The following is a 9,640-nucleotide window of genomic DNA, read 5'->3' as shown; positions in this document are numbered from 1 at the left end:
TTGTCCCGATTCGATTCATTAAAAAATTCAAGATTTTTAAATAAAGCTTAATATTCTAACGTTCCTAAAGCTTCAAGAAATCAAGCTTAAATCTTCTCATAGCAGTTGTTCCTACTGGATTAAATACAAACTCGTCTTCAACCTTGTGCAAGCCCTTGTTCACACTTGTGGACTGACAAAGCCAAATTCCAGCAAACAGATTGCTATACGCAGTCTGCACGCACGAATATCCTCTTGGAAGAAGACCGTGACATAAAATTCCGCATCCACAAAGAAGAAGTACTACAAAAAGCCATATATAATAATAATAATAAGCATTGTAAACCCGACTTTGAGATACACTCATCCTGCTAACAAGATTTTGAGTGTGTGAGGTCTTTTGGAATTTTGCAAGATGTCCAATCAAACCTGGAAGATTTTATGGCTGAAGGTGATTTACCAAATCAATGATGGAGCAAAAATTGGATTTGATTATGATGTAGCTTCAAGAGGAACAAAGAGCACGTCAAACTTTGCAAGCTCAATTAGCCAATCTGCAATGATCTACCGCTGACCAAGATGGACCGCAATCTGAAGATCTTATACGATGTATGATCAATGCAACACTTGAAGTGCAATCTATTTAGAAAGAAACAAAGATAAGTAAAAGAAATTTCAAATTTCATACTTTCAATGGGTCCCGCGATGGAAATACTATACTTGCTTTTATTAGTCTATTTGATTATTATTTCCATGAAAAACAGTATACTGAGAAAGACAAAATTAAGTGTGTCACTAATCATCTAGTGGACGAAGCATCCCTATGGTGGACTGTTGTCTGTAAAAGCATTGATTGTCCTACTACTTGGGAGACTTTCCAAAAGATATTTTTACAGAATTTCCTTCCACCCCAATTCTACGAAAAAACAATCAAACAATGGGATCTTCTGCAACAGAGGGATCGTGAGCCTATTTCACAATATACCGAGCATTTTTGGAATGCTTTATTACAACTACGAATGCTTGAAGATGTACTTGAGGCAACCCATAAACGCAAGTTTATGTCTGGCTTACTTAGACATTTTTATGTGGAGGTCAACATGTTCAAGCCAACAACTCTCGAAGATGCAATCTCCTTGGCACATGACACTGAAGATATAATTCGAGAATGAGAGAAGCGACCACAACAATTTCAAACTAATGGTTGCTTTGGTTCAAAACAATTCAATTCAAATTTTCGAAGATTCAATCAAAACCCTTTCCTTCCATCTTCATTCCATAAATCTTGGACACGACTACCTGCTTTATCATTAAACACAAATCCAAACCCTAAGTCATCTTTCCAGCAAAATCCCAATATTCTTAAACTTCCTGATATTACCAACAATGTATCTAAAGCCAAACCCATAGTCTATTATAAATGTCATCAACTTGGACATCTAGTGGCGAATTTTCAATCAAAAAAGCCAATTGTACACATCAATTATTTGGGAGCGACAGAAGATGAAGAACATGAAGAAATGCCAAATTTCACGGCAGAAGACGATGACGATGTCGGTACTACTTCAGATACTTTACCAAGTATTCCAAATCCCCATTCTTTATTAACGATGAAATGTCTTGTGCATGGTAAAGAAAAGATTGTTTCACATGATGATAAAAGCACACATGACTTTATTTTTGCAAAATTGGTCAAAGAATTGAATTTACATACTATTTCTACACATTATCGTATAAAGACTGCATTCTTAGGCACTAGATACAATGGAACACAAGAAGTGCATAACTTAGAAATTAAAATTGGTGATTATGTTGAATGTAGAAATTTCATAGTTGTACCTTTGCAATCTAGTGACATTATTTTAGGAATGCCTTTGCGTCATCAGTACAATCCCGATATAGATTATTCCATGCATTCAATGAAGATTCATTCTAATGGGAGACAAATCACATTGCATGGTATGCACACTTTCAATAATTTTCCATTGCTTAGTAATACACAGGCTAAATGTGCATTAAGAAAAGGTAGCAAATCTTATTTAATATGGGTGAATGAAATTGTAGCTAAAGAAAATCAGATGTATCCTAAGCACACACAATTTCTTTCACAATTTCAAGATTGTTTTGCTGCTAACTTACCACCTGTCTTACCACCTATACGTCCCGAAGATCACAAAATAGACCTAATTCCTGGATCACAACAACCATGTAAAGCACCACATAGATATAACCAAATTGAACAGAAAGAAGTTCAAGCCCAAGTTGAAGAATTGTTAACTCGATGACTCATTAGACCTAGTAGTTCTCCATTTGGTGCACCTGCTCTATTAGTGAAGAAGAAAAATAACACCTATCGCATGTGCATTGATTATCATATCTATATAAGATCAATGTTAATAATAGATATCCGATTCCTAGGGTAGATAATCTTATAGACAAGCTACAAGGATCTGCAATATTTAGCAAGATAGATTTTAAATCTGGATACCATCAAGTAAGATTGGACATATCTGATATACTCAAAACTACATTTAGAACACAATTTGGACACTATGAATTCCTTGTTATGTCTTTTGGTTTAACTAATGCACCAGCCACATTCAGTCGTATGATGAATCACATATTTTTGAAGCATCAGCATTGGGTGATTGTTTTCTTTGATGACATATTTGTTTTCAGTAAGAATGAGAACGAGCATTATGAACATTTATCCTTCGTATATGCTAATCCTGAAAAGAGTGAATTTTTCCAAACACAAATTGAATACCTAGGACATATTGTTTCATCTAAAGGTATTAAAGTTGACCCTAAAAAGGTAGAAGCAATTTTGAATTGGCCTGTAGGGGAGCTACGGAGCTCTACCTCGAGACCTACGGACCGCTTATTGATCAAGCGTTTCAAGCTGGATACCATCAAGTAAGATTGGACACATCTGATATATTCAAAACTACATTTAGAACACAATTTGGACACTATGAATTCCTTGTTATGTTTTTTGGTTTAACTAATGCACCAGCCACATTCAATCATATGATGAATCGCATATTTTTGAAGCATCAGCATTGGGTCATTGTTTTCTTTGATGACATATTTGTTTTCAGTAAGAATGAGAATGAGCATTATGAACATTTATCCTTGGTTTTCAAATTATTGAAAGAGAATTAATTATATGCTAATCTTGAAAAGAGTGAATTTTTCCAAACACAAATTGAATACCTAGGACATATTGTTTCATCTAAAGGTATTAAAGTTGACCCTAAAAAGGTAGAAGAAATTTTTAATTGGCCTGTAGGGGAGCTACAGAGCTCTACCCCGAGACCTACAGACCGCTTATATTGATCAAGCGTTTCAAGCCGAGCAGCCATGGCTACTTCTCACATAGCCGACACGCAATACCTACCTTGCGGGTGTAGAGAGCTTACCTTGATGTTCCAACAAGTCCCCTCCTCTCTCTCACACTTCGGTAGCTCCACGATCCTTGTGGCAAGTTGAAGCAACCTCAAGCCCCCTCCATCAAGCTCCATCCCCCATAGCCGCGTGAGATAAGAGAAGAGAAGAAGGGAAGGAACGATGAAGAGAGAAGATGGGGAGCTTCCTCTCCACGATCCCTCACTCTCACACGCTCACTCCCTCACTCCTTCACACTCCCTCAATCCCTCATTCAAGCACAAGCATGAAGGTAAGAAGCAAGAGAAGAGGAAGAAGAAGCTTTAGTCACACCCAAGAATGAGCTTCTCATTCACTTTTGAACTTTATATACATGCCCTACCTTTTGGGTGGTCATCCATACTTTTTTACATGGCCGGCCATTAGCCTAGGCCCTCTTTTCCTATTTCCCACTGTTCCAACTCATCCCATTTCCACTAATGCATACAATTTGCATAGGAGTGAGCCCGGCGCTCTTTTTACAAAGATTCAAGAGGGCCTTTATATTTAATGGTACGCTTTTACTCTTTTCTTTTCTCGAGGTGACACCATCATTTAAATCATTCAAATTTTTAGGCTTTCATTTTTTCCGCACTTTCTCAATTTTCCATTCCTCTATGCTGTGGTAAACATTACCCCCTCCTAGCGGAGTGCCAGTCCCATGGCACTAGGGTGGGGAGCAACAACAAAGTTGGGATTGGTGCTAAGTGGAGTTGACGGGTAGATGACCACGATCAAGAAGGTGCTACTGTGAAAGAGACATGATGGGGTATTGATTCTTGATGATTTGGAGAGGTTCTGGCTTGCTTTGGTCTTATGAAGGTGCTCGGCTTTTGTTACCCAGTTGGAATTTGTCATTGGCGATGACTGTCACAACCGGGGCTTCGTAGCCGTGGAAAAACACGTGGTGCCAAGATCTATGCCAATGGTAGGCCCTAACTAAGTTACAAACAGCTTGCAAGAGAAGGATGTGCACTCCCTAAGGGGTGTGTCTGTTTCTCGGTGAGGTGTAAGTGCATGTGCAGTGGAATTGGGAGATGAGTCTAACCTTGAGCAAGCCCTCGGTAATGTCCCACACTTGAGGACCCAGTTCGTGTGTTGTTGGAGGTGCAGTGCAGAGCTTAGGGTGACAGGTCTGGAAGTCCTGCCCTTGATGTGCTCTAAGCGTGAAGTGGGGAGAGGAGCTAGGGGTGAACCCTAGGTGTGGTGAGCAAAGTGAGGCTTCATGCCCTTGTCTTGCTTGCTTTTTTTTTCTTTTTTTTTTTGAAGACAGTATACATAAAAGGCATTTGGCTAGTGCCAATCACCATCAGCCGAAGCACGGGGTGGTCATAGGCATTGGGATAGAAAGGCACTACTTTGGAGGTATTCTTTAATTGCAGCTCGGGCCTTCAGAGGTGTGGATGACAAAAATGGATGGTTACACCTTGTGAAGCGGGTGTCATTCATGTTTTCTACGAGTTCTAAGCAAAAAGAGGGAAGGAGGGTTGCCCTCATCATTAATCAAGTCATAGCTCTACTATCTATTCCTAGATTGATGTCAAAAAAGAGGGGGGGAAGGTGGGCTTCCTCAACGGTAGGCTTCTGTATTAATAAGAATTTGATCAACCTAAGATAATTGCAAGTGGTTAGGAAGGCAGGATCCGGGCAGGAGGAGAAGTCCGTGAGGAAACAGTTGATGGATGGAAGGATATCCTCTACTCTAAAAACTAAGCATTCCTCAGGAGTTCGGGCATTTACATTATATATTCTAGGAAAATCAAAATCCCCATGAATAGAGCGGTCATAATCCACTCCATGCCGGCAGGGGTAGGGCATGTAGGTGGGATCATTTCGTTCCTCGGGGAGTGAGCTGTAGAAGGCAGTCGAAGTGTCAAAATTGGCATCCCAAATCCTCCTTCGCCACTTCGGCTATGCCCCGTAGCCTTGGACGGATTTGGGAATCCAGTTCACGTTGTTCTACCAGTAATCTGCAGGCTCTTGCCTCCACCTGGTTATAATTAGGCTCCTCTTTTCCATCCATTTGTTTGCTAGGTCATTGGCCAGATCCTTGATCTTGGATAGGATACGTAGAGGCAACGCACGGTCCAGTGAGCGTGGATAGGAAAATGATAGCTCAAAAGGTCTCGTCTGGAACTCCTGGTCACGCCAAATGATCAATTTTTGAGGCCAATCAATAGGGTTGGGGTCCCCTCGTAGTGGTATCGGCTCGTCAGAGAATTGTTTGGGTAGTGACCATGCTCTGCGTTGTGCATCCTCTGCCAGCTCCTGTCTCCTTCTTCTGGCTGCTACGATGCGCTCTGGCATGTGGGCATCTTCAGGCTCGTCTGGCAGGAGGTTTGGTAGGGGGACTGGGTGTTTTTTGTTGTTCTTCGTCGGCCTCCTGCTCCAAATCCGGGCCCTCCTCGGTATCTTGTTCCACGGCTGGGGTCATTTGTGGTGGTGGTGCGGGCTACTCCTGTTCTTTGAATCCCAGTTCCTTGAGCTCAACGGTGGAGAGGCCGGCACTGCGCAGGTAGTGGAATTGCTACTCCTTGGTGAGTCCCTTGCGCCGGTGGGGAGCTGACATTCCTGAAGGCCATACCTTAACACCCGCATAGTCAATTCCAGCTTCCTTCTCACTCTCCCCACTCAATCATCACCCTCTACTTGGGTGACATGTAGCATAGTGCTGAGGAAGGCTTGCCTCTGTGCGTGGATGCATACATCGGCTGCTTCAACTCTGGATTCGGCAAGCACGCTCTTGCACTCTGCCACCGCCAAGTGCTTTGTTTAATTGCCTGATTCTTTCAAAGTTGTTTGCTTCCCAAGTGTTGGCCCTTTCATCCATCTTTCTTCTTTTTCCTTCCAACGCACTTGCTAGTGTGGTTACCACCTATTGTTGTTCGTTCGTTAAGGCCCAGAGTTGGTGCCACTCCCTGGACTTCCGAGCCAGTTGTTCTTTGGCGATTTCTTTCGCTTGAGTTGTGATACTGAATTTGTGTTTTGCCTTACCGATTAGTTCTGATCTTTCCTGCGCTAGCTGCTCATGGCTCTGGATCTCTGCAAGGTGCAGTCTTCGTTGCATGAAGGCCATGGCCATGAGGGCCTCTGTTTCTTCCTTTGCAACTTCCATTACACCTTGCAGCCGTTGTGCCTCCTGTTGTTGTTCTTGTGCTTCTGTTGCGAGGGTTGCTGGCCAATCTCGTGCTAGGAACTCTGTCTCTCTCTCTAGCCTATTTTGTTCCTCGATCTCATACTAAAGCTTTGCCATGGTATCCCCCTGCCACTCGCTTGGATCACCTTCTTGAGTTGCCAATGGTCCATACCCCTCCAGTATGGCCGTTCTCTGCTCTAGGTCACTAGCAACTTTAAGCTCCGCTGCTTGGCCACCACGTTTTGTTCTTCATTCTCTAGCCTCTGTCTTAAGCGGTTTTCATTGTCTTGGGCCTCTTTCTTTTTTGCCTCCAGCTGATCTTGTAACACCTTGACCTCCCTTTGCCGATTAGCCTCTTGCTTTGAAACTTCAAGCTTGAAGGCCACCGAGGTTTCCCTTTCCTTTTTCAGCTCCAGCAGGGCCACCTTCTTTTCCTCCTTTGACGTATCCAGCTGTGCTAGGAGCTTGGCCACGTAGGCATCGTAGTCTGCACCAAGTGACATGGGGATAGGAGCTGTGGTGGTTGATGCTTCGAGTTTTTGCCGTTTCAAGTCTTTCCTGGACTAAACATCAGCAGTGGTAGGTCTTTTCACTCCAGGTTCTAGGACAATCTCCGCCACCTTACTGACGAGCATCTGCATCATGCTCATCAACTGGGCCATGTCCAGAGAGGGCATGGGTTGTGGGGCATTTGGGGTGTCTTCTGGTGCCAGTACAAAGGAGGGAGGTAGGGGGTGTAACAGCGACTTTCCCTTGCCTGCGATTATCGGGGCTACCCTCGCTCTACCACTTGCTTCGGCCTCATGGTGAGGACCATACGGGTTGATTTCTCCTCTTCCATGAGTTTCTTCAATAGATCTGCGAGTGGCCTCAGCCAACTCGGCCAGTTCCTTCATGCTTAGCTCATGGGCTTCCTCTTCTGCTCTTCTTTGCCGTTCCTCTTCTGCCTTTTTTGACTCCTCTTTAACTCTTTCGAGATCTTCCTCCTCCTCCTTCTGCAGTTGTTCTTCCAACCTACCTGACTCTTTTTTAGCTCTCTTCACCTCAGCCTGCTCCGCTTTGCTCAGTCTCTTCCCCTTCTTTTGGCTCTTGTCATCCTTCATTTGCTTCTGAGGCTTGGTCGTTTGCATGAGTGGTACTTCAGGCTCTCCTTTATCGATAGTTGTCCTTTCGCTCGAGCCTTCCTCCTCACAACGTGGTGAGCTTTTGTGCTCAATCTGCTCTCCCTCCACGCCGACATCCTTGGTAGCCTTGTCAATGATTGTTGTAAGGATACCTCCATATCTGATCGTAGAGGCTTTGATGGCAGGTTTCTTCCTCGTGGATCGTGCAGTGGAGGCCAAAGATTCCCCACCAGCTGGGGCTGCAACTAGAGCTAGAAGGGCGGCTGTACTCTTTATAGTTTTCTGGACAAAGCCGTTCTAGTCCACCTCCTCCGGGACTCCTGCCGCAATGCTTTCCAGCAGTGGCATGTTGATTCTATTCATGAGTGTGTTGTATCTGTGGTGGCTGGAGAAGAGAGAATGGATCATCCTAGCCTGCATCCTCATCGCCAAGTCTGGAATGTCAGCTAGACTAATTCCATCAACCATGTGCACATCTTCTTTTCTAACTCTAAGCATGGCGTACATATCTATTTTTGGGCGTCTTTCTTTTTTGGGCACGAGTCCCAAGGTTCTTACTGCATTAAGGGGCACTTGTACCCGTCTTTCTTGATTACCTACCCTTACCGTGACTGTGCCATAGCTTCGTCCTTCATTGAAATTTCTTAAGAAATCTGCCCACATGTTGTAGTCTATAGACTTTCTCTATGTACTTTTGGAGGCTGCATTTGTCCACCAGCTCTCTTATGGCCGGCTCCTCCGAGATGGCCTCATCAAGGTTCATGGTATGCTTGAATGTGAATTGGCTAAATCCCCGCATCTCAATGATGATTCCATATTTTGTCATCTCTACTTTCGTAAATGGAAGTCTACCTGTTCAGCCATGGTAGGTACCTGTCATTACCCAAGTCAATGTTAGAGTTACGATTTGATTCATTCCTAGCATATCCCAAGAAAAAATATGTGTGACAGTTTTCTAGGCAGATTTAAGGGGATAAAACTTTTTAGAAATAAGTTGCACGAGCTCCAGTTCTCGTTCAGGAGTAGAGCGAGCACGTTTGCGATACGAGGTGACTAGTTGACTGAGAACAACTTGTTCCTTCGATATTTCTCCATTAGCGATTAGCTCGGCCACAACTTTAGGAAATTTGATGGTCATGAACTCGTAGTCTTCACAAGTGCATGGCAACGAGTGAACATCAAAAGCGAGGGGCTCGTCAAGAAGTCCTAGGTCAAGCCTCTTGTAGCTTCTAGCGAATGTAGTGAAGGTGTCGTCCAACTCCTTGATGCATGTCACTATGTCATTCCCCGAGGTCTCAACAAGATCCTTGGCCAGTGAAAGGAAGGATCATCTTTTGTACGAAGGCTTAAGACCTGTTGGTGGCGATGGCGCAGTTGGGCTGGACAGTGTTGACTCCCTTGCGGGCGTCGTCAATGGGACTTTGCACTCTGGATCATTTGGAAACGCTGCAGTGGGCTCCCGTGCCATAGGAGGCATGCTGCAATCCATTTGAGCGGGTATGGGGGTGCGCACCTCCTCTGACCTGGATGGTGCTAGATCATCCGGTTCGGGACACTAAATGTGTTGGGTGCCCTTAATCATCACCATTGCTAGTTTGACGTTCTTTGCGACTTCTGCTTTGCCTATGCCAATTTGTCCAGCTGGAGTGGGATTGCCCAAAGTTGATCTTCTTGGGTGTCTGCCCTTAGGCACCCATATCCAGGGGTTCCCTCATAGTATCCTTGTGCTCGCAGGAGATCTTTCGATATCCATCGTAGTGTGGCAGTGCGCCCATGTCGATGGCACCTGGCCTGCCTGTTAGGTTGCGACTGATAGTTTTTGCGTTCAGGAGTGTACTTCTGCGGTCTACCAGGAGGTGGCGCTCGCCCTTTTGGCACCCATATGTTCGTGGGCTCCCTAGCCATGTGAATGGCTTGGGTGGGTTTTCTTCTGGCGGTTGGGGCATGGGGTAAGATATCCATGCCCTTCTCCTTA

Source organism: Lygodium microphyllum, chromosome 18 (assembly GCF_053477565.2).
Source record: "Lygodium microphyllum isolate KBCC chromosome 18, Lygodium_microphyllum_v1.1.10, whole genome shotgun sequence".
In the NCBI taxonomy this organism is placed as follows: Eukaryota; Viridiplantae; Streptophyta; class Polypodiopsida; order Schizaeales; family Lygodiaceae; genus Lygodium; species Lygodium microphyllum.
This window is presented reverse-complemented; position numbering follows the sequence as displayed.